The sequence below is a fragment of the Dama dama genome, chromosome 1, assembly GCF_033118175.1.
Source record: "Dama dama isolate Ldn47 chromosome 1, ASM3311817v1, whole genome shotgun sequence".
Taxonomy (NCBI): Eukaryota; Metazoa; Chordata; class Mammalia; order Artiodactyla; family Cervidae; genus Dama; species Dama dama.
The window spans coordinates 41049656-41074279 of NC_083681.1; the positions used below are offsets into that span (position 1 = coordinate 41049656).

The following is a 24624-nucleotide window of genomic DNA, read 5'->3' on the forward strand; positions in this document are numbered from 1 at the left end:
ATTAGATCTGAAAGGGCTTCGAGAGCCCAGCCAAGGAGTTGGAAATTCATGCTGTTAGGAACATACCGGGCGTCTGTATCGGGTATGGAGGTTCCACACAATCCCCAGACAAAAGAGCCAGGAAGCCGTGGTTTGGATGGCATAGGCATTGGTGGGGACAGGATTTTGCTTAATCCGGCTGAAAGTCAAGGGCCAGTCATCTGTGTCCTGCAAAAAGTCTGGCTTCAGGGCTTGGAATCTGGAAACTTTTACTTAGAAATAGAACACACTGCTTTTGCTTGGTGCCAATAGGCAGGCCAAATAAATGACAGTGATTGAACTTGAAATCTCATTAGGCTGACGGCTGCAGAACAAGATGATTTCTGGGGCTTCTGAGTAGCCTGAGCATGTCAGGGGCAGAAGCGGTCCCTGTGCAGGTAGCTGGCTGTCCCGGGCTATTAGGGCCTGAAGATCCTTCCAGACTAGCTTGGGGCCTTTTCAGTCTGACTATAAGATCTGTGTCTCTGCCCTTTCTTGATCTTTGGCATAGTTCTGAAAAACTCACAGAGCTCGTGAGTCCATTTTGTTCTATTTTTAAAATAACATCAAAGACCACATTGCCTCATTTGATCAGCGTGACTCAGAAAGTGACCAGATTAACCATCCCTTCTCCAAAGCCACCTATCTCTCTTTTCCTGGGTAAATCCTGGTAACAGTTCAGATCATCAGGTCAGTGCTATGATGTGATTGAGTGCTCAGTGACTCAATCAAAATGACAGTATTAGTAACAGATGATGATGAACATAAGACTTGCTGCTTATGGTGCTCTTGCTCAGGATCTCTTGCTTGAGATCTGACCAGCTTCCCTTCACATAATCCTCATGACAGACATGCAGGGCACATATCCTCTTGACCCCATTGTATAGGTGAAGTAACTGAGGCTCAGCCAAGACAGATAGCAGAGCTAAGTAGAGAGCCAGTACTAAGAGAAAAAAACAAAACAAATTACTTAATTGCCAAACCTCTAAAACCCATGTTCTTAATAAAACATTTTTTAAATTGTGGTAAAATATATATAAGGGCTTCCCAGATGGCGCAGTGATTAAGAACCAACCTGCCACTGCAGGAGATGCAAGAGACGTGGGTTTGACCCCTGGGTCACAAAGATCCCCGGGAGTAGGAAATGGCAACCTACTCCAGTTTTCTTGCCTGAGAAACCCTATGGACAGAGGAGCCTGGCAGGCTATGATCTATGGGGTTGCAAAGAGTCAGACATGGCTGAGCACACATGCACACAAAATATATATAACATAAGATCTACCATCCCAACCATTTTTAAGCATATAGTTCAGTAATAAGAACATGTACTTTGCCATGCAGCCTGTCTCCAGAACTCATTGCATCTTGCAGAACTAAAACACTGTGCAATAAACAATAACTTGTGTTTCCTCCCTCCCCCTGGCAACTACTCTTCTATTTTCTGTCCCTATGAATCTAACTATTCTAGATACTTCATATGAATGAAATCATACTCTTATTTGTCCTCTTGTGGTTGGCTTATTTCACTTAACATTATGTCCTCAAGGTTCATTCATATTGTAGCATGTGTCAGAATTTCCTTCCTTTTGAAGGCTGAACAGTATTTCACTGTGTGTATATTTTCATTTATCTGTCAGTGGACATTTGGGTTGCTTCTATTTCTTGGCTGTTGTGAATCATGTGCGATGAGTGTGGGTGTACACATCTCTCTCTGAGTCCCTGACTTCAGTTCTTTTGTGTGTCTACCCAGAGTGGAACTGCTGGATGATGTTATAATTCTATTTTTAATTTTTGGAGGCACTGTCATACTATTTTCCATAGCAGCTATGCCAGTGTACATCGCCACAAGTGGAGCCTGAGATAGGATGTTGTGTTATCTCTTGGTTTCCATGACTGTAGACTCGAGAGAAGTCATGGGCCCAGTGTAAGCTGAAGGGCTTACTAAAACTCCTGGGCTCTGTTGTCCTAGGTCAAGACAGTGCTTTCCCAACACTGGGCCCACTAGCAGCCTCTGCAGTATGGCCGCCATAGTCTCAGGGGTGTCTTTGAGGTGTAACTGATACCACTAAGCAGAGATATAACTAAGCACTACCTCACAGCCCCAGCCTGTCGCCTACTTGCTGAAAACCATTTCCACCTCAGCTCACCCACCAGCTAGGTGTAGGCAGGCTCAGGCTGCATCCTTGGAAATTCATCTCTAGGATCCAAAGATGCGGATTTCCTGATGGTTAAGAATCTACGCCCCGTCCACACCCTCCTTTGTGAGATCCCCCAGAATGTCTCCTATAAGAATCCCAGAGGCTTTGGGGAACTCCTGCTTTCCTGTCAGGGCACTGCAGACTCCTGGGAGCCCAGGTAGCGGCTCAGGCCTCCGTGGAGAGGGTTTTGTGGTGGTGCAGTTTTTGAAAACTCCCACTGGTGGTCGAGAGGGCTTTCTGGGAGGAGGGCCAGAGGACAGGGCATCTGGGATCAGAGGCAGAGCCCGTGGAAGGGAACTGACTTGGGATGCAGTTTTGGGATGCAGAGGTAGGTATTTAATGCTCTCAGGGAATTCACAGTCATGCTCCAAACCTGATGAGTTGAGCTGGTCTCCCAAATCAGGCAGGAATACTTTCTTTTGGTCCCATCCCCAGAAGACTGTAGGAAAAATGATGGATAAGGATTGAGTCATCTAAATGTTTACCCAGATCTCATCTCTCTGTCTAGACCCACTGTCAGTTTCATTTTTCACCTCCACCTCCTGAAGAGAAGAGAAAGAATAAACAAGACATTTGGGTATGTTTTATGGGAGCACAGAGCAGTGGGATTTGGAGTCTGAAGTGTCATGGGTTGGAATCTCTGCTCCTTGGGTGATCTGCCCCACTGCTCTGAGCACTGGTTCCTGCTCTGTGAAAGGAGGAGTTAGTGACTTCCCCAACAGTGTTTAGAAGGAAGAGATAAGTCATGGAAAGAATCTGGCACTCAATGGAAGCCCAATAATGTCAAGTCAGGTGGGCCTTAGGAAGCATCACTATGAACAAAGCTAGTGGAGGTGATGGAATGACAGCTGAGCTATTTCAAATCCTGAAAGGTGATGCTGTGAAAGTGCTGCACTCAATATGCCAGCAAGTTTGGAAAACTCAGCAATGGCCACAGGACTGGAAAAGATCAGTTTTCATTCCAATCCCAAAGAAAGGCAATGCCAAAGAATGTTCAAACTGCTGCACAATTGTACTCATCTCACACACTAGCAAAGTAATGCTCAAAATTCTCAGAGTCAGGCTTCAACAATATATGAACCATCTTCCAGATGTTCAAGCTGAATTTAGAAAAGGTAGAGGAGTCAGAGATCAAATTGCCAACATCTGTTGGATCATTGAAAAAGCAAGAGAGTTCCATAAAAATATCTATTTCTGCTTTATTGTACGCCAAAGACTTTGACTGTGTAGATCACAACAAACTGTGGAAAATTCTTCAAGAGATGGGAATACCAGACCTCCTGACCTGCCTCCTGAGAAATCTGTATGCAGGTCAAGAAGCAACAGTTAGAACTGGATAAGGAACAACAGACTGGTTCCAAATTGGGAAAGGAGTACCTTAAGGCTGTATATTGTCACCCTGCTTATTTAACTTATATGCAGAGTACATGATGCAAAATGCTGGGCTGGATGAAGCACAAGCTGGAATCAAGATTGCCGGGAGAAATATCAATAACCTCAGATATGCAGATGACACCACCCTTATGGCAGAAAGTGAAGAACTAAAGAGCCTTTTGATGAAAGTGAAAGAGGAGAGTGAAAAAGTTGGCTTAAAACTCAACATTCAGAAAACTAAGATCATGGCATCTGGTCCCATCACTTCATGGCAAATATATGGGGAAACAGTGGAAACAGTGACAGACTTTATTTTTTTCGACTCCAAAATCACTGCAGATGGTGACTACAGCCATGAAGTTAAAAGACACTTGCTCCTTGGAAGAAAACCTATGACCAACCTAGAGAGCATATTAAAAAGCAGAGACATAACTTTGCCAACAGAGGTTCATCTAGTCAAAGCTATGGTTTTTCCAGTAGTCATGTATGGATGTGAGAGTTGGACTGTAAAGAAAGTTGAATGTTGAAGAATTGATGCTTTTGAACTGTGGTGTTGGAGAAGACTCTTGAGAGTCCCTTGGACTGCAAGGAGATCCAGCCAGTCCATTCTAAAGGAGATCAGTCCTGGGTGTTCATTTGAAGGACTGATGTTGAAGTTGAAACTCCAATACTTTGGTCACCTGATGTGAAGAACTGACTCATTTGAAAAGACCCTGATGCTGGGAAAGATTGAAGGCAGGAAGGGAAAGGGATGACAGATGATGAGATAATTGGATGGCATCACTAACTTGATGGACATGAGTTTGAGTAAGTTCCGGGAGTTGCTGATGGATAGGGAAGCCTGGCGTGCTGCAGTCCATGGGGTCACAGAGAGTCGGACACAACCGAGCAACTGAACTGAATAAATGTAGATTCTCCTTTCTGACCTAATTTCCTGGGCCTCTGTGGTCCAGAGGCAGTGATTTACTGAATATGGTCATGATAAATTAGTACATTCGTTTATTTTGTTGCAAGATTTCTGTGCCTGGAAACCCAGTAACTGAGAAGCTTTCTCAGGTGCTAGACCAAACAGATGAAAAAGTTATTGTACGTGAAGAAAGATCTTGTGTCAAAGATAAAGTGAAGCAAGATTTCACTGAGTTTCAGAAGTATAAAAGGCAGAATTTACAGGGTCCTTTGAGCTCCTATAGACCAGAATTGAAAACATGGGCACATACACTGCCATCCTTCCCACTGCCACACCCGTGGCAGACATCACTAGTCAATTGTGGTTATTTCCGAATGAGCCCAGAGTTTCAGAACCTGAGATAGCAACAGCACTTCAAGCAGCTATTAACCAAATGGAAAAGCACTCTTCTTGAAATCCGTTTCCCTTTCCTGCTATGGACCATATCTCTCATTGTACAGATGGGAAAACAGAGATGGGGTTGGAAGGGGGCACATAATTTTCTCTAAATCATGCAACTGATGGAGTTGGGACCTCATATCCAGTTGTCTGTGACAAACCTAGACAGCATATTAAAAAGCAGAGACATTACTTTTTCAACAAAGGTCCGTCTAGTCAAGGCTACAGTTTTTCCAGTAGTCATGTATGGATGTGAGAGTTGGACCATAAAGAAGGCTAAGCACCGAAGAATTGATGCTTTTGAACTGTGGTGTTGGGAGAAGACTCTTGAGAGTCCCTTGGACTGCAAGGAGATCAGACCAGTCAATCCTAAAGGAAATGAGTCCTGATATTCATTGGAAGGACTGATGTTGAAGCCAAAACTCCAATACTTTGGCCACCTGATGTGAAAAACTGACTCATTTGAAAAGACCCTGATGCTGGGAAAGATTGAAGGCAGGAGGAGAAGGGGACGACAGAGGATGAGATGGCAGGATGGCATCACCTACTCAATGGACATGAGTTTGAGCAAGTTCCAGGAGTTGGTGATGGACAGGGAAGCCTGGTATGCTCTAGTCCATGGGGTCACAAACAGACACAGCTGAGTGACTGAACTGAACTGATCCAGTTTAGTTGGGTTTTTAATACACTGTGTGGACCTGGAGTTTCCTGTTCAGGAAGCAGGGCCTTTGTGTCATCGTTTCTGTGGCATCTAAGATTAGTAACCAGGGAGATGGTCTGCCTAATGCTGAGAAGTTGGTGATGACCAATGGGGAGGGGTCTTCTTAGGTTTAGGGAGCAACATCAGAAGTTGATGAAGTGGTAGCCAGGAGAAACATCTAGAAGACAAACTTGAGAAGGCCTTGTCTGTCGTGTTTACCTCTGTGTCAATAGGGGGTCAGCGCTTAGTAGTTGAGTGAACACATTTAACAGATGAAAGTTATATGACCAAGGAGTAAGCTGGGGACTATGAACAGAAGTAGCCATCATTGAAGATAAGATTCAGCAAAGAGCTACAAATATGTAGATGAGTTTTTATTTGCTTGAAAAAAAAATTGTCCTCTCTGTTTTTTCTTGCCTTCATGTGTTCATCTATATTATTGAGCACCTACTATTTTCTGGGCTGGATACCAGGTGTTTTTACATCATGTATTCTTTAATCTTTATAATACTGAGAGGTGGGTGTTATTTTACAGATGAGGACACTGGAGTTAAAGAAGCTAAATTCTCTAGATGGTGGATGGTTGAACAGTAGGATGGGTTCCTATTCCTCTGAAACTTTGGTCTTCTCAATAAAAAGATATATTTCTGATAGGGAAGGTCATGGAAGTTTGCAGCCATAATTTGGGTTGGTTTGAAGAGGTTATTATGACACTTTCTGCATCTAGTTGCATTCCCGTCATTTATATCCAGAGTCATTGAACACCCCTCTTCTCCCAAAATGTTCAAAATGAAAAACCAAAATCATGAAAGGACTACTGCATGGCAGTAAATGCAGGGGTTCTTTCCCTTGGGGTCACCACGAGAGGCTATCAGGTTAGGGAACCGTGGAATCTCTCACCCACTTGCTTTAATTCTCGTCATCGGTCGACTGTGAGACTCATGCACTTGAAGGGAAACATTCTAAACCACCGAGGAGGAGCTTTTAAGTGGGTAGCGGGTGCCCGTATCTGAAGTCTGGCCACTGACACGTTTCAGTGATGTGATGTGGAAAATACAGCCACAGTCTGAATTTTCCATAGTCTCATTATTCATGGCCTCCCAGAAAAGGAAGCAGGTACAAAAGGCAGAGAGAGCCCACTGCCTGGTGATTAGTGGTCAGGATGGAAAAACATCTTGCCTCACAGACTAGGGAGGCCTGCTCCCCAGGCCAGTGGGGCCCCGGCAGCTCCAGGTGGGTGGGGCCCAGCAGACTCCATTCCTCTCAGGCCCTGCAAGCAGCAGGCCTTAGGGTCAGCTCCTCCAAGTCCAGTAGACGTTTGCTTCTCCCATTGTTCTGGGGTCCTGTTTCTTCCCCATCACGTCTGCTGGACCTCTTTCCCCGGAAAGAATCCACACCCCAAGCAGAAAGGCTGGATCAAAGGCCAGTAGTCATGGCTGGTGCCTGCCTGGGCAGAGCTGCTCCCCTCCCCCTGACAGTTCTGCTGGGATTCGGAGGGCAAGAGAAAGGAAGAGAACGAATATTCATTGAGCACCTACTATGTGCCAGGTACTGTGGACCATTTCCTAGAAGCTATTTTCCTTCACTCTTACCAAACCCACCTTAAACAGTGGGTACCAGCCCCGCTTGAAAGATAAGGAAGCACAGAACAAATTGCCAAGTTTGTGCAGCCAGTAAGTGGCAGAGTTAGGATCTGGAAATAGATCTGTCTTATTCCAAAGCCAAGCCTTCTTCTAAGTATACTATTTTACAGAAGGGGAGGTCACTAATAGTAACTGAAGGTCTGGTCCAGGCCATGATATGTGGACATGCTTATCACTCAATCTTCATAGCAATATAATCGATTTGGTTTTGTCATCATTTTACAAATGAAGTAATTGTAGTCCAGTAACACTGAATGATTTACCCAGCAAGGGGAATTGAGAAGGAAGCTGTAGGACCCACCACTATAGGGGTATGCACGCATGCTTAGTTGCTCAGTCACGTCTGACTCTTTTTGTGACCCCATGGACTGTAGCCCACCAGTCCATGGAATACTCTGTCCAGAGAATTCCTCTGTCCATGGAATATTCCAGGCAAGAATACTGGAGTGGATAGCCGTTTCCTTCTGCAGGGGATCTTCCTGACCCAGGGATTGAACCCAGGTCTCCTGCATTGCAGGTGGGTTCTTCACTGCCTGAACCACCAGGGAAGCCCACTGTAATGGGTCCTTTTTATAGCCTGTGGCTGGGTCTCAGCTTGGAAAGCTGGAGGAGGCCTGGTGATGGGGCTGGACGCCTCGGCATGGGTGTCCCAGCGGGCAGCCTGGGGCCATCGTGATGATGTCAGATGTCTAGGTGTGCCTTGACCACTCTCCCTAGACTGGCCTGCCACCTCCCCCTTGGAGCCGTAGCTTTCTGTGCCCCCTGCCATTGCACAAAGATGAAGCAAAATAAGACATGGCCACTTGTGAGCAGAACCATAGCATATGTTTTTCCATGACTGAAACATATTAAAGCTTTTTCCAAGCTCGTTAGCACAAATGGTTCGACTTGGAAGGTTTAACAATTCCACAAGTCCCCTTTTAAGTCCTCACTGTGGTGAACTTTGTGGGGAGTGCTGGGGGGAAGAAACGCATAATTGCTGATGGCAGGAAAGAGGCCAGGACCAAGGGGTTTGGAAACCCATTCGAGGCCTGGGGTGGATGCCAGTCTGCTTCCCCACCCAGCAGCCTGGCAGTTGGCTGGGAGAGTGACTTTTTCAGCATGGAGTGGGGGAACCAACTTTGTTTTTGCTTCCTGTTGATTTACATTTTCTTAATCTTTCTCTTTTTATTTTCCCTAAAGAAAGTTGAAGGAATTCTTTGAGTTGTTTTTCTTTTTTTTGGCCATACCACATGGCATCCGACTCATTAGAAAAGACCCCAGTGCTGGGAAGGATTGAAGTCAGGAGAAGGAGATGACAGAGGACGAGATGATTGGATGGCATCTCCGACTCAATGGACATGAGTTTGCACAAACTCCAGGAGATGGTGAAGGACAGGGAAGCCTGGTGTGCTGTAGTCCATGGGGTCGCAAAGAATCAGACACAACTGAGCGACTGAACAACAGCAATGCATGGCATGTAGAGTCTTAGTTCCTTGACCCAGGATTGAACCCATACTCCCTGCAGTGGAAGCCCGGAGTCTTAACCACTGGACCATCAGGGAAGTCCTAAGATGTATTTTTTTCTTTTTTAAAGGGTGCTGGATGGGTGACTCTAAAGCAACAGTTCTTAACCTTGAATATGCATTAGAATCACCTTAATCTGGACAGAACTCATGGAAAAGAAATGCACTTTGATTTTCACCAGCTTTTATATTCAAGTGGCACTTCCTTCAGTCTTGAAAGTAGACAGCCAACCACACTATCATTAGTGATACCCTTGTTCCCAGAAGCAGTCAGGTGTATTTTTGTGCTCTCTTGCCTCTTGCAGATGACTTGAAACAGCATTTACACTCATTGCTGCTTAGAAATTAAGGTTATTGTCAGACTGGCTAGTAAATCTTACTGCTCACTGTGTTAGTAAAGAAGTCCATAAAACACTGTATCTCAAAATATTTTGATAATGGCATTTCAGTGCAATCATTTTCCTTTGTCATCTTGTGTGTTTTCCTTTATTCACCTAGTGCATAATTCCGAGAATCTATAGACTTTGCTAAGCTGCCATAAGAGTCCATGGCATGAAAAATGTTAAGTTCCCTCCCTGTTTTTATAGTGGCCAGTGCCTGTACTGGGGCCTCTTAGTCGTTTAGATTTAGATGTGGCCTCCCCAGTGGAGGGGAGGTTACTGAAGGAGATCTGTCTGTTGCATTCCCTGGAGTGGGATTCACCCCCACTGTAGATGGAACTTGACCCCCAGACCCCAGCAATGCCAGCCTCCATTCAGGTGATTTGAAGCCTAAAGACTCTATAGACCCATTCACTGGACACTGAAGTTTGAAAAAATTTGGATCACCAGCTTTGCAAGTGCAGGGTTCAAAGTGCAGAGTTAAGGCCAAACTCAGGGTCGGAATGTGCAGTGGTCCCAGATCTGCCATTTGACACCAGGCGGCCCAGGGGGGAAGCCCGCAGACCCCCATGGCTTAGGACTCCTGGGAGGCAAGTCTTCCTCTGGGAAGGCCCTGGCTGGGGCTTGGTGGCCTGAGTCACCTCCTGATGTGTCTCCTGACCTCTGTCTCCTTCTGAGTCCTGTTTCACCAGCAACTCAGCTTGAGGACACAGGACGTGTCCCATTGGAGATTTTTAACATATTGAGACTCTGGCTCCCGGAGTCTGTTCCTCCTTGGAGAAGACTTGACCTGCTGCCCTGCAGACTCAGCCCCGAGCCGCTGAGATGAACAAAGAACAAAGAGAAGGAAGATGGGCTAGTTTCTAGCACCCCACTTCTCTCCAGCACGTGTGCCTCAGGACCGAGCCTCAGCATGCTCTCCTCTGAGAAACTAGATCTTTTTTTAAATCATGTATGTTATTTTATTATGGAGTCGAGTGACTCAAAGTACCGTCATATTCTTCACTAAAATTTAATTTTCCGAAAATGATTATCCAAGCATCAAGTATTTGCTAATGGATATTAGTGTCCTCTTAAAATATATAGAAACTTCTTGAGTTTGGTTAGTAAGCCATAAAGTGTACTAAAGACTACAGTTCTATCAAGGTGAAGTCTTGAGAAACTAGATCTTATGTAGACACTCTCTCCAGGGCTAAGGGTGTGTCAAGACATGATACTTTTCACGACTTTCTTCCCGAGGCAAAGGAAAAACAGTTCGAAGGGGCTGGGTTGGGTCAAGTCAGCTCATGGACTCATGTGAAGAGAGTAAAAGGAAACCAGTTGAGTAAATATGGAGAAACTCCATCCTTCCCTAGAGAGAGAGGGAGGGTCTTAAGTAGAATCCAGTGTGATAGTAGTGTTCAGTCGCCTAGTCATGTCTGACTCCTTGTGACCCCATGGACTTCAGCATGCCGGGTCTCCCTGTCCCTCACCATCTTCTGGAGCTTGCTCAAACTCGTGTCCATTGCATCAGTGATGCCGTCCAGCCATCTCATCCCCTGATGCCCTCTTCTCCTTCTGCCCTCAATCTTTCCCACCATCAGGGACTTTTCCAATGAGTCAGCAGTTCACATCAGGTGACCAAAATACTGGAGCTTCAGCTTTACCATCAGTCTTCCCAGTGAGTATTCAGGGTTGATTTCCTTTAAGATTAACTGGTTTAATCTCCTCACCAAAGAATTGATGTCTTTGAACTGTGGTGCTGGAGAAGACTCCTGAGAGTCCCTTGGACAGCAAGGAGAATCCAATGTAACTTAGCAGTAAAAACGTTCTCAGAACCTACTTAGCTTAACTCTTGGAAAGCCTGAGCAGACACTGGTACACTGTCCCTGAAACCCACTCTACTGCTGGTTCATCTCCCACATTATTCTTTCCCCTGAATGAATGAAGAAGGAATCACACAGCCAGTTGTGTGAGCTGTGCCAGGCTTAGCTGGGGGCAGGTGACTGTAGATTTCATTTAAGTTTCATCCTCGGAATTGCTTTGTTTGAAAGTGAGCTTCCCAGGTGGTGCTAGTGGTAAAAAAACAAACAAAAAATCCCACCTCTCAGTGCCGGAGATGCAAGAGATGCAGGTTCAATCCCTGGGTCAGAAAGATTCCCTGGAGGAGGGAATGGCAACCCACTCCAATATTCTTGCCTGAAGAATCCCATGGACAGAAGAGCCTGGTGGGCTACAGTCCATGGGGTCGCGAAGAGTCCAACACGACTAAAGCGACTTAGCATGCCATGCATGCATGAGGTGATTTCCTTAGGGCCTGTATGAGGAATTGTGTGAGGTTGGGGACACAGATCTGTGGCCGCCACAGGCCCTGACTGGACACCCCACCTCCGCTGCAGCCACATGGGAGCATCTGGGGAAAGTGCCAACACAGAGGGGACCTCTGATTCTGGTTGCAAGTATCACAAAAAGTGGCTGAGGCTCAGCAGGACTGGAGAGAAGGAGATGCAGAATCTGCATGAAAATGTGAGCCACACCAGCTATTAGTATTTCAGCCCTGAACCAGGAGAGGAGGAAGAGGAAGGTGACGAGATTTTCCCGAGGTGGCTGAGAGGACTGCAGAGGCAGCTCTGCAGACCAGTGCTGAGAACCTTGTGGAGGGACTTCCCTGGTGGTCCAGTGGTTAAGAATCCACCTTCCAATGCAGGTTCCATCCCTAGGCAAGGAACTGAGATCCCACTTGTCTCATAGCGACTAAGCTCAAGTACCCCAACTACTGAGCCCTCACACCTCAACTTGAGAAGCCTGCATGCTGCAACGAAGAGTCCATGCAAAGACCCAGCACAGCAAAAAAAGATTATGGAAACAAGAATCAAGACGTGCCTTTCCATAAACACTCTTGTCATGACTCCCTGCAGCCGGATCCTGGGAGATCTCCCATGACACCCAGATCCCTCTGGCTACGAGGGCCCATCCTCTCTCCCAAGACGGTTGCTCAGGTGATCTGTTACCCCAGCCCCAGCAGTGTCAAACAACCATGCCTGTGGAATGCTTGTGGATTAGGGCCTAGGAATTTGGACAGGTACAGTGAGATGGTTCATCTCTGTTCCATAGTCTGAGAGCTCTGACTTGAAGCCAGAGTGACTTAGTGGCTAAGGCTGGAATCTTCTAGAAACTCTTCACATGCATGCTTCTGGCTGTTGCCTGGGATATTCGTGGTGCTGCGGCTTCTCCACGTATGTAGTCAGGGCTTCCCCCCAGCATTGAGCCTTGGTTCAGAGGGCAAGCATCTGAAGAGGGGACAAGTCAAGAAAAGGCTGCATTGCCTGTGACCTACCCCTGAAAGTCACAGCTTCACCGCACCCGATTTGTTAGAAGTGAGCCCAGGTGCTCTTCGAGGGTGGACAGGACAGTTGAGGGAACTGCGCTTTCTGTTGTTCCAAATACCTATTTCAAGAAACAGTCCAAAGATGCTGTAAGTGCTCTGGTGAGATGAGGCTGGTGACTCAAGTGAAAGATCTAAGAGAGCTTTGGAAATTGAGTCATGATGACCCACCTTGGGTTGCCTAGAGACACCAAAGACCAGCCAGCCATAGGTCATAGGCTGATGCTGGACAGGGTCATACCTCAGAGAGAAAAGCCAATTACAGACACTAGAACCAACCCCCCCCCCCCCCCCCCCCCCCCAGCTTGAGTCTTGAATCTTCCACTGTCAGGATCAGCAAGTCTTATAAATGCCTGCTGGTCTTTGGAACCTGAATGTCATCCTCTTTCCACCCAACTTTCACTGGGGTGGATGCTGGGGGCGGCGGGGGGGGGGGGGGGGGCACCCAGGAGATGGGCCCTCACTACCCCCTGGGAAGGGTCAGGAGGGTCTCTGAGGAGGACACATTTTGCTCCTCCTTGAAGATGAATTGGCAGAGTGGGGAGGTAAGGGCATTCTAGAAGCAGGGATCAAAGTTGGGCCTTGAGGAGATAAGGAACCTGGACTGGAAAGAAGTTTGGGAACTGTGTGCCAACAGAGATTGGACTCAGATCATGGTTGGCAGGGAAGGTGGAGAGACTGTGAGTTACAAAATAGAGTATAAGCAGGGAGATGTTCTCATGGGAACTCATAGCCTGGGTGAATAATCCAGAGTCCAGGACCCTTGAGCCCTGTAGATCCAGACACTGGACATCCTTGGCCCTCTTGCTAACTGAGCTCGGACCTCACTGATGTGTAGTTTTTAGTTTGCAGGGGTGAGGAGCATCTCTTTCTAGTGGAAGGAATGGTGAGGACCCATCCGGGTCCTCCCATCTGTTGTCAGGGTCTTAGGGAGCTGGGTGGGTTGTCCAAGCGTTGCTGGGTGAGTGGAAATTTCAGCCGAGGGGGCAATCCACCTTTCCAGGTCTGCCTAGGGCAGGCAGGGCAGAGACCTCCCCGTGACGGGACTCTGGGCCCCCCTGTCTCAGATCACAGGGGGACACACCTGTTTTTTATCCACCTCTGCCCTTGTCACACTTGGTTATTATGTCACCATCACGGATGCAGTCTGGCTCTCCCTGGGCCTGGAGGGCCGCCTGTCTCCTCCAATTTGACATTGATTGAATTAGTCCAACCTCAGCCTTCTCCAGGTCCGTCTGCTGGAGCAGTTTTCAGAACAGTTATGAGTAGGCTTCTGATGAGTTGGGCCGCAGGTTTCTTCTGCACTAACTGTGTTCCGTGTGCCTTGGGTGAAGGTCAGGCCTGATCCAGTCTGTTTTTTTTTTTTTTTTCAGGCCATGCAAACTCAAAGCCTCAGAAACGTAGATAGGGGGAGGGTGAGGGGCTCACTTGACTGCTTCTAACCGTGGCGGGTGACAGCACTCCATTGGTTAAACACAACTCAGACAGGTGAATTAGAAGCTTTTTTGGAATTAGATGTGGTTGTAAGTTCTCCAGAGGAAACGTGGCTCAGGCTGAAAGAATGTGTTGGGTAGTTCCCGGAGTGTGAGCCTGGCCGACTCTGTGGCCTGTCCTGGCTGCAGTCTGGAACACCTGCTCTCCATCTCTGAAGACCTGTGGGTGTGAAGATCTCCCCTGAGAGCCCGGGGTGGGGACAGTGGGGCGGCAGGAGCGGAGATCTCGGGGCCCAGGTCCCGAGTGAAGCAGCCACCGAGGGCCTCAGCGTGCGGCTCTTGGCATCTGGCCTGCTCAGCCCAGCGGGGCCACATTTTCCTCTTTCACGGGCTGTGAGGTTGGGGAAGAGAGGTTGGTGTAGCAACCCCAGAAGCCCCAAGGCCTTTGCAGACACCAGGGCTTAGGATAATGACAGCTGGCATTGGCTCCTGGTTCTGGCCTGTGCTTTTCGGCAGGGCGGTCTCTGTGTTGTGGGCCAGGCCAGAGCCCTGGGTGAGGTCTGCGGCCCCTGCCTGCCCTGAGCTGGCTGAAAGTCTCCAAGGTAGCATCCAGGAGAGGCTGGGGGCCCTGCTGTCCTGGAGACAAATGGCACAGGAGTCTTACAGGCTCCTGCAGTTGGTCCTGGTCACAGAAGGACTCGGGGGAATGGGGAGACCCTGTAGAATGAAGGAGAGACTGCCTGTTGCACGCTGTCAGCATCACTTCTCACACTACAGGCACCTGCACCCGGGGCCCAGACTTGGGGACCCTGCCTTCCCTTGGAGGTAGAGCTGGCGGCTCCCCACCTCCCCCAGAGGCCTCATGCCCCGCACGTCTCCCTCCTGCCTCTCTGTCTGGGCCCCTGGGGTCTGCTCTTATCTCCCTAGAGCACTGGGTTGGGGTCGGAGGAACTCCTGGGCTTGAGTGGCCCTCCCTACCACTTCTTACCCATGACCTCTGCAAGTGAGTTCACTGCCTTGGTTTCCTCATCTGTAAAATTGAGCTTCTCTTGCTCACTTTGGAAGACAGTGCCTAGCACCCAGGGTGAAATTGAATCATGTATTTCCCAGCCCCTTGCATGCCCGCTTGTATTCCTGGTCCCCTTGTAGGTCTGTACGCCTGTCCTCCCCGCCTGTATCTCCTCCATAGCCAAGGGCTCCAGGGTGAAGCAGAAGGTTGTCTCGCGGTGATGGGTTGAGAGCCCTGGTTGCACCTGACATCCTGGATCTTTTCAGTAGGAAGGTATCACTGTAGAATGAGATCCCCTGGCCTGAACTTAAGCTCTAAGCTCGCGTAAACCTTCCCATGGTCACCTTTTGAGCTCCTGCAATGAGTTAAGCTGTGCAAACAGAGCTGAGCCCAGAGGATTGAGTCTTGAGGACCAGACGCCATTCCAAGTGCGTGCCCATCTTATCTCTTTTCATCTGTCCAACAGCCTCTTGAGGTTCTCCATTTTCCAGACAAGGAAACCAAGGCTCAGTAATTTGCCCAAGATCACCCGGCTTGTAAGTGAACCTGTATTCAAATCCAGACTTGAGCCCCAAAGCCTGCGTCTCCCGCCTCATGCCGCCCGAGGTACACGGGTGCCACGTGGCCTTGAGGGGGTGGAGGACACGGAGCAACCAGCAGTGTGGTGAGTGCAGCGACAGGAGAGACAGGTCGGGGGTGTGCCCCCAGAGTGCCCAGGGCTTTCTCAATGTTGGCACTGCAGGGCCTACGTCCTGAGAAGCCCCCCATACTGGACACAACAGGACAGTTTGTGACCATGGTCTGCTTTTCTCTGTGGGCCTGTCTCTCTGCTCAGGAGGACTGGGGAATCAGAGAACAGTCTTGCAGCTGGGAGGGACGTTTGTTTATCTGACTGTACTGTGTTCGCATCTCAGGAGCATTCAGGGCTCGGCATCAGCACCCCACACCCTGGGCCAGGAGAAGAGCATTCATCCAAACCAGCCAGGACTTTCTGGCTGATGGGGGCTCAGCCAGAAGGCCTTTGTTCTGGTCGCTGGGGTCAAAATCCTTCAGAACAGGCATCTGTTCTGACCCCATCCCCTCTGTCACCTCGCCCAGGAAAATTGGAAGCTCAGCAACAGAGGCTGGACATGTTTGGAAGGTCTGGAAGAGAGGAGACTTGGCCACAGGCTTGTTGGGACCATGGGTGTCAGATTCCTAGGGCTGCCAGAATATAGAACCACAAGCTGGGTGACCAGGTGACTCAACAGAAGTGTGTGGTCTCCCAGCTCAGGAGGCTGGAGGCCTGAAGTTGAGGTGTTGGCCGAAGTGGGTCCTCTGAGGGCTGGGAGGGGGCAGTTTGTTGATGGCCATCTTCTCTCCATTTTTCACAAGGTCTTCCTTTCTTCCAGTGTCTGTCTCTGTGCCCGAATTTCCCCCTATCATTAAGACGCTGGGTATATCGGGCTAGGGCCCACCCTCGTCACCTCGTCTTAAGTAATTATATTTGCACCGACCCTGTTTCTAAATATGGTCACATTCTGAGACATGTCTTCTGAAAAAAAGCACAACCTACAGAGTGAGAGTTTTGTGTTATTCCGTGAGCATTCTGAGGATGTCAACCCTGGGAGATGGGACCCTGAGATGACTCTGAGGGACTGTTCTGAAGAGGCAAGGGTGGGGCGGGGGGAGCCACGGTGCATAGGAGTTTTTGTAACAAAGACCAGGTAGTCAGAACATCAAAAGATGACTATTAATTAAAGAAAACCAGACATCTCACGTTAAGGAATTTAGTGCTTTTCTGTGTATGAGAAGATGAAAGAGTCTGGGTTCACTGAAGTCACTCCTTTGATGGGCACCTCAGCTACCTGCAGCTAACGTCCTGCTTTTCTCCATCCTGAGTTCCCTCGGGGAGCACAGCTGCGGGTGAGGCTGAGGGCTTGGCCCTGGGCAGCCCCTCTGGTTTGTCTGCATCCTGAGTTCCCTCAGGGCTCATGGTTCGGGGCCACCGTCATGTGATGGCTTGATGGCTGAAGCATCCTTTGTTTACTGACAGGACAGGCACTATCCCAAGTCCAGGTACTCGGGATCAGGACTTCAGTGTGTGAATTGGTGGGGAGCATAATTCAATCCATACCTGTGCATTTAGAGGCAACAGGGTGTGATGGAAGGAGCGAGTCTCAGCTTGGGGGTCTGATGGACTTGAGTTTAAATCTTAGCATTGCCAGTTATATCGAAGACCCTGGGCTCTGAGCCTCAGTTCCCTTACCTGTAAAGTGGAGTCTGGCCTTCGGTTTACCTATATATTTTCAACTGAAGGACAACTCCACTTCTCCAGGCACGTGGTGGGGGACATGAAGTGACCTCACAGGGCTGTGGGTACAGAGAGAGCCACGGAAGCCCCAGCAGGTGCTGACACGCAGCAGGTGCTCTCTGAACATTCCCTGCTGCATGGGAGATGCTCTGAGGGCCAGAGAGTTTCAGCTGGTGGAGGTCCCCCGGACCCTCATTTCATGTGCCCTGGGCTTGTTCCTCTGAAGACGGGCTGCTTATCAGACCCCTGAGCTTGAGAGGAGGCTGTGGACAGCCCCTGCAGGGTCCCCAGTGGCCTCCTCCTTCCGGCCTCATGATGCAGGAGAGTCTGGATTCCTGGGAACTGCAGGCAGCAGGCCCTGGCCAGCATGAGAAGTGAAGTGCGGCGGCAGGAGGGCCAGAGATGCTGTGCCCCCTTCATTGGCCCACACAGAAGCTGAGGAAAGCCTCGCAGGGTTCCTGTGCTATTTTCCTTCTTTGCCTCCCCTGGGTAAACTCCGAAATGGAAACTCAAAGAGGTAGAATGGCTCCTCCGCCATTTTCCACTATTTCATGATAGTGTTGAAGCCCCAGGGCCATTTCCCGGCCCAGCATCCTGCCAGATCTCCGGCACGTTCCCGGCCTCCCCGCCGGCATCTGAGCTGAGTGCTGTGTAGGCCGCTGGCCAGAGCCTTCTAAATATAGCTCCGTCCTCAGAGCAACAAAGCCCCGATCCCCTGAGTGGCATCCGCCCTGACGGCAGGCCTCTGGGCTGTTGGTCAGTCTCCCCTACCAGGATGGGAGGGAGGAACGGGGACAGACAGGGAGTGGCCAGGACAGAGGAGCCTCTGAAGAAGCTGGTTCTGTGACACGTGAGGCCCGGACGCCTGTGGCCTTGGCCCTGAGTTCCTGCCTCCTGTCTCTGGCGATGTGTGGGGCCCAGGCCTTGTCCCAGGCAGGCTCTGCTAAGGCGGGACTGAGGGACAGGAGGCTGGTCGGTGCTGAAGGGAGGGAAGAAGTGTGATCCTCCCAGGAGGAGACGGTAAGATCCTGTCTTTAGGGTCAGACCCTCTGGCCTGGACTCACAACGCCACGTCTAGGCTGGGTGACCCTGGGCAGATTCTTCACCTTAAATCTCAGTTTCCACATCTGGGAAGCATGGATTCTAAGGCCCACGCTGGGGGGATTCAGCAGTGGTGCGGGGTGGCTGCAGCAGTGGTCCCTCGGTGCCTGGGCCTGGTGCTCGGACGCTGTGGGCGGCTGGTGTGGGCTCAGCTTGTCCTCTTGTCCCAGCACCTCATCCCACCTGCTCTGCGGTACTTGGATGACCTTCATTCTGCATCTTTAATTTCACCTTGTGGGTGTAGCATGGAGCCTCTCTTGCAGACCCAGTGACCTGAGAGGTACCCTGAACCCAGAACATCCACCACCTGTTAGACAGGTCACAGCCGAGCCTCTCTCCCCACTCATGGGCCTCTCACTTCAGAACTTACCTCTTCAGCCACACTACGTCCCGCTGGGGACAGAGACTCCTTTAAAACCTCTGCTCAAATATGAACATATCCATTGAGTACTGGTGAAAGAAGCTAGAATTATTAAAAATAATAAAATCCTGGATTTCTCAACATCAGGCCTGGCTCTGGGAGCACCAACCCATGTCTTCCCCTCCCATCCACTGAATTCTGCTTAAGGCAGGGGGACCTGACCTGTTCCCAGGTCTCTAACACCAAGGAAGGTGGGACCCTGCCCCCTACCACTAAGGGGTCCTCAGGAGAGACCCCAACTTACAGCCTTACCATATGGAGAGCCTGGTCTTCGTACAAAAAGAGGCCACTCTGCCTGAGACGCTTCACTGCTACAAGTGGTCCAGGCAGCTGCCTAATCTTAGTGATACTCTGTGGATAGAGACTGGTCAGGATTAGGTGTGAAATGCCCAAGTGCTGGCAGGGGTCAAGATAGGGAGTTGTTGGCGGAGGCATCAGCCCCTGTTGTTTAGACCTGCCTTTCTGCTGACAGCAAGTCCCCTGGCAAGGGGTCTCCTTGGGGAAATCAGGCACTGAGGGGATTAGGATCCCCAGTCCTCTGTTGCTATGGTTATGATGCGGTTAGGATGCCCTGTCTTTTGTTGCTATGGCTACATGCACAGAGCATGAACTCAGCACCACAGCGCTGTGAGATAGGTCACAGCTATGAAGTGGTAAAACCAGAATTCTCTTTCTGCTATTGTGGCCTTTAGGGGTTCTTCACAGTTTGAAGTTCCATGGTTTCCAGTATGATCACAATTCTCAAAGAGCATTTCTAGAGGCTGCTGGAAATACACACCCACAACAAGCAAGCTGGCAGACCGTTAACAGAGCACGGAGCTTTCTTGGGGGGCAGTCATGCTGATCTAACCTGCCAGAGCCCCTGGAGGTAGCAGAAACATGTCAGCAAAGGAAACCATCTCTTTAGTGCATTTGGATTTTTCAGAAGTGTTTGGCAAAGTTCCATGCTGAAAACTTTTCCATACGTAGAAAAAAAAAATTAATTGCTTCACTGTGACTTTGCAGGGATTGCCTTGTTCTGCATAGGAGTCAGTTCAGGGAAAGGAAGATATTCCTGAGGATGAACCTGTTCTTTTCTTCATGGAGAGCTGTGAACAGGAAAGGGTCTTAGCTCGTTTTTTGGGTTGTTTTTTTTTTTTTGGCCACACTGCAAGGGATTGAAAGCACCAAGTCCTAACCTCTCTACCACCAGGAAATTCCCAGCTCATTATCTTTTTAATTAAAGATCTGGAAGAAAAGTATATAGTGGAAATTCCATATAGGATTCTTGGAGAATGAGAAATCTCCAATGGAATGTGCATATTTTCTTGCTTTGGTTCCCAAATCATTGCTAACAGTCAGCATTTTGTAGGCCGCTTTGCTCCAGGAATGTACGAGTGTTTCCATCCACTCAACATACACCCATCGGGTGCCCCCACGTGCCAGGCGCTGTGCTGGGTCCAGACACGTGTCCTACGTATTGTTATTCTGCGTTACAGAAGTGGGATTGCATGCTTCTTCCACTTGCTTGTTTTGTTTACTGATGGATGGTAAACATCACAGTGCAAAGAACTACCTCACCCTTTTTAGTATCTGCCTGGTGCCATTTTCCCACGAAATGCTTGTACAGTAATTTAATCAGTCCCCTCTTATTGGGCATTTCCATTATTTCTGGATTGCACATATACCAATATAGCCTGAAACATCCCTGTACTCGGATATTGCACATGTGGAGTGTCTCTGAGGATAGCTACCCAAGTGGGCATACTCAGTCAAAGGATCTATATGCTTTCACATTTTTGATAGATGCTGATGAATTTGCCTGCAAAGCATATCTACTTCAGTTTTAATAAGCCCCAAATTACCATCTGGCAATGCTCAGTTTCTCAAATCCCTACCCACATTGGATATTATATTAGTTTCCTATTGCTTCTATCACAACTTATTGTATATTTCTTGTTCAATTGTATTTGTTGTTGTTCAGTTGCTCAGTCATGTCTGACTCTTTGCAACCCTATGGACTATAGCACTCCAGGCTTGCCTGTCCGTCACCATCTCCTGGAGTTTGCTCAGACTCATGTCCATTAAGTCAGTGGTGCCATCCAACCATCTTATCTTCTGTCGTCCCCTTCTCCTCCTGCCTTCAGTTTTTCCCAGCATCAGTCTTTTCCAATGAGTCGGCTCTCACATTAGGTGACCAAAGTATTGGAGCTTCAGCATCAGTCCTTCCAATGAATATTCATGATTTCCTTTAGGACTAACTGGTTTGAGCTCCTTGCTATCATATCCACTATCATAAACTATCATATATGTAGTGGTTTAAAAACAGCAGAAATTTATTATCTTACAGTTCCGTAAGTCAGCAGTCCAATGCTGGACTGAAATCAAAGTGTTGGCTGAGCTGTGGTCCTTCTGGAAGGTCTAGAGAGATCCTGATCTGCAGTCCATGGTGCATCCATATTCAAAGCCAGTGAGGTCTGGATGACTGGGTGGGTGGGGTCTTGGCACATGTCTTTGCTCTGACACTGACTCTGCTGCTCCTTGCCATGCAGTAAGCCCCTTACCATTACACTGGATGCCCCAGCATAACCTGGGCTTCTTTCCTTACGTCAGGTCAGCTGATTAGCACCCTTCCACCCATGACTTTATCCCCTTGCCATGTAACATGACATGCCCACAGCTCCCAGGGAGGAGGGTGTGGACATTGTGCAGGGTGGAGGGGGATCAGTATTCTGCCTTCTGCAGATAGGATCAGCCTTTTGTTTCTGTTCTAAGTGAAAACATGGTACCCTGCTCTTTTAAGTCATGTCTTCTTGGTTATTGGTGAGGTCAAATATCTTTTCTGTGTGAGGAAAACAAACTGGTTTCTCTGGCAGTAAGTTGTCGGTTCTTACCCTTCTTTCCTTTTCTGCTGGGTTGCCTTTTTAAAATTGAATGATAAATCTTTGAGGGCAAGGGCCTTCTCATATTCACGTTTGCATCTCAGTGCTTCAAAGTGTAGCCCGGTTCAGAGAACAGCCTTGGTGCCTGTGGGCACTCTGCTTTTCTCTCCCTCACTCCCACACCAAGCTCTTGCTATTCTGTTTTGGAAAATATGTCAGGAGGCCTTTGGTTGAACTGGCTGAGTTGAGTCTGTGTTCTGGAAGGCACGGTGGCTGAGTGCTTTACTTATGGACTCTGGGGTCACACAGGCTGAGAGCCCTGCCCCCAGCACAGCCCCTGATTCAGGAGGCTCTCCCACCGTCTCTGAGACTCCGTTTTCTCACCAGTAAGAACAGCAGTGGTGGCATGCTGACCTTTTTGGGTTGCTGCTTTTGGAGCCAGGGACAAGAGCGGCTCCTTCTGAGAGTCAGCCTCTGCTTGCTGAGCTGCTACACTTACCATGGTGATGGAAGCCACGGGCGGCGCCTTGGGCGGGGGGTGGAGGGGTGGGCTGCTGGGCCAAGATGAGTGGGACTCTGGGGAGACCCAGAGAAGAGCAGTTTTAGGTCATTCTGCAGCGTGATGGGCCTTATGCTCTCCTTCTGTTACTGAACCAAACTTGGGCCCGCTTGCCCACATGCAGTCAAGCCAATCTGCTGACACCAGGTCGTGGTGAAGGAAAGTGCAGCCTTTGTTGTAAGGCCAAGCAGGGAGAGCCAGTGGCTAGAACACAAAAGACCTGAAATCCCTGATGGATTTGAGAAGGGTTTTTGCTTTTAATTTTTATTGGAGTAAAGTTGATTTATGATGTTGTGTTAGTTTCAGGTGTAGAGCAAAGTGAATCTGTTATATTTACACTCAGCCACTTTTTTTTTTTTTAATTATTTTCCCACATAGGCCATTGCAGAATATTGAGTGGAGTTGCCTGTGCTCTACATCAGGTTCTTATTAGTTTGGGGTTGACAAATACACATTACTGTATATAAAATGGATAACTAATAAGAATCTGCTGTAGGGCACAGGAAAGTGTTTTTCAAGACAGGGAGAGGGAGAGAGTTGCACCTGTGTGTGATCAGCTTGTGGACAGTCTTCTGATTGGTTGGTGGCGAGGTAATCAGGAGTCAATATCATCAACCTTCTGGTCCCAACTCTTCCGGGGGTCTGTGTGTTTGTGGTCGGCATACGGGTAACTCCTTCCACCTGGTGGGGGTTTTAGTGTCTGTCAAATAGCTGAAGGTTATGGCTCTGAATACTGTCTGTAGTCCTGGAGGAGGCCCTAAAGGTCCTAAACTTTGTTTAATGGCTAAACTATTATTTTGTTTTGCTTGACTGTTTTCCTGTGGTTCTGCATTTTCTCACTTCTCTGATTAAATTTGTTCTTTGGAACTTAGGGAAAGCCTTAAAAGGCTAAAGTTACTCTACCAACAAGAGGCAAACAGAGGACAGGGGATGGGGGTCTGTCCCAGGGAGGCCCCAGAGGGCCCCGCTCGGTTACACTTGGACAGTTTTTTTGAGAAGTGACAGAAGAGATTTGAATCACTTTCCACTTATTCAGAGGTGTCAGAGCCCTGGTCCCTGCTGGAGCCCCTGGTGAGCGCAGAACCTGGCACATGTGGGTGACTTGTACCGTGTCCCCAGGCTGGCCTTCTCCTCGTCATCCCTCAGAGGGGCTGTGGGGAGATGCTGTCCACTGGGCCTGATGGTCCTCTTTGCTGGGCGAGCCTTGCTTGGTGAACAGAAGCATGACCTGTGCTCTGGGGTGTGCCAGGCTGGGGGTCAGTGCCAGGCCAGGGCTACAGCTGTCCAGTGCAGGGGCCAAGCCTACAGATGCCCTGGACTGAATGCCCATCTTCTCGGGCCTGCAGTGTTGACCAGGGGACACACCTATCACTCCTAGGAACAGAGCTTCATTCCCTTTGCTGCCTGGCCAGAGCTTCCCTGCTGATCCCTAGACTTATACTCACACTTTCGCCCTGGGTGTATCCTTAGAAGACCCTGTTCACAGTCTCCTGTCCACATCCATTAGCCCTAGGTACTTCAGCTCAGGAGCACTCAGGCCAGGGCCTGCTCATCTGGGCCTTTCTGGGTCTGGCTTCACGCTTACTTTGAGCATGGCACATGCCCAGGCAGAAGGAGAAGGCAGGTCCCTCCCTCCCCTCGACCCTTCCATAAGGCTTGCTGGGGCCCCAGGACACCTGCCTCAGGAGAGTTTCTGTCCGTGGGTCTCAGACAGCTGCATCTGGAGCCCTAAACCCCCTCACAGCCAAGGGCTGGTGGTGGAGGGGAGCCCCCCTATCCTGAATACTGTACTATCCTGGGGGGCCCCTTGGCCTCCGAGCCTCAGTTTCCAGCTTGGCAGCATGGGGCAAGTAACCCCTCCCTGCTCCCCGGTGGTGGAGTCACAAAGGGAGGTCAGGGACATGGAGCCCGCCGGGGCTGGCCCCATGAGGGGTTGTCAGTGGTTGATCTGATGCCCCTCACTTCCTCTGCCCTTCTTTCCCTCGGAAGCTGCCAGTCCCCAGGCCTCAGCCTGACAGCAGGTCTGGAGCTAAAGTAGCAGTGACGGCTGACTGGCTGGGCCACAGCGGCCTCTCCTGTGGCCTCCTCCCTCTCCTGGGCCTCGGGATGGAGAGATGCCTTCTCTGCCTTTCTTCACTCTCTCTCCTGCCGAGCAGAGCTGGCAGCCCTGAGAGGGCACCTGGGCTAGAGGGCGTGGTGCCAGCCACACCCTCCTCCTTCAACACTGGCAGCTCCTTGCCGGGCAGCCCTGGACCCCAGACCAGGACCCCCAGGAGGGCCCCCTGCAGCCGCCCCACTGCAAGTCTCGGCAGCCCTTGCCCGCACCGTCAGCAGGGCCTGCTGGGCCTGGACCCCAGCCCTCCTGTACAGCGCCTGAGCCTGGAGCCCATTAGCTCTCCTTATTAAATCCATCTGCTCTG

General features: G+C 49.4%; 1 protein-coding gene across 1 annotated transcript in view; it reads left to right on the forward strand.

The window, feature by feature from the left end:
* Positions 1-24624, forward strand: part of DKK3 (dickkopf WNT signaling pathway inhibitor 3) — a 50699-nt gene that overhangs the window by 20547 nt on the left and 5528 nt on the right. The window lies entirely within an intron of this gene.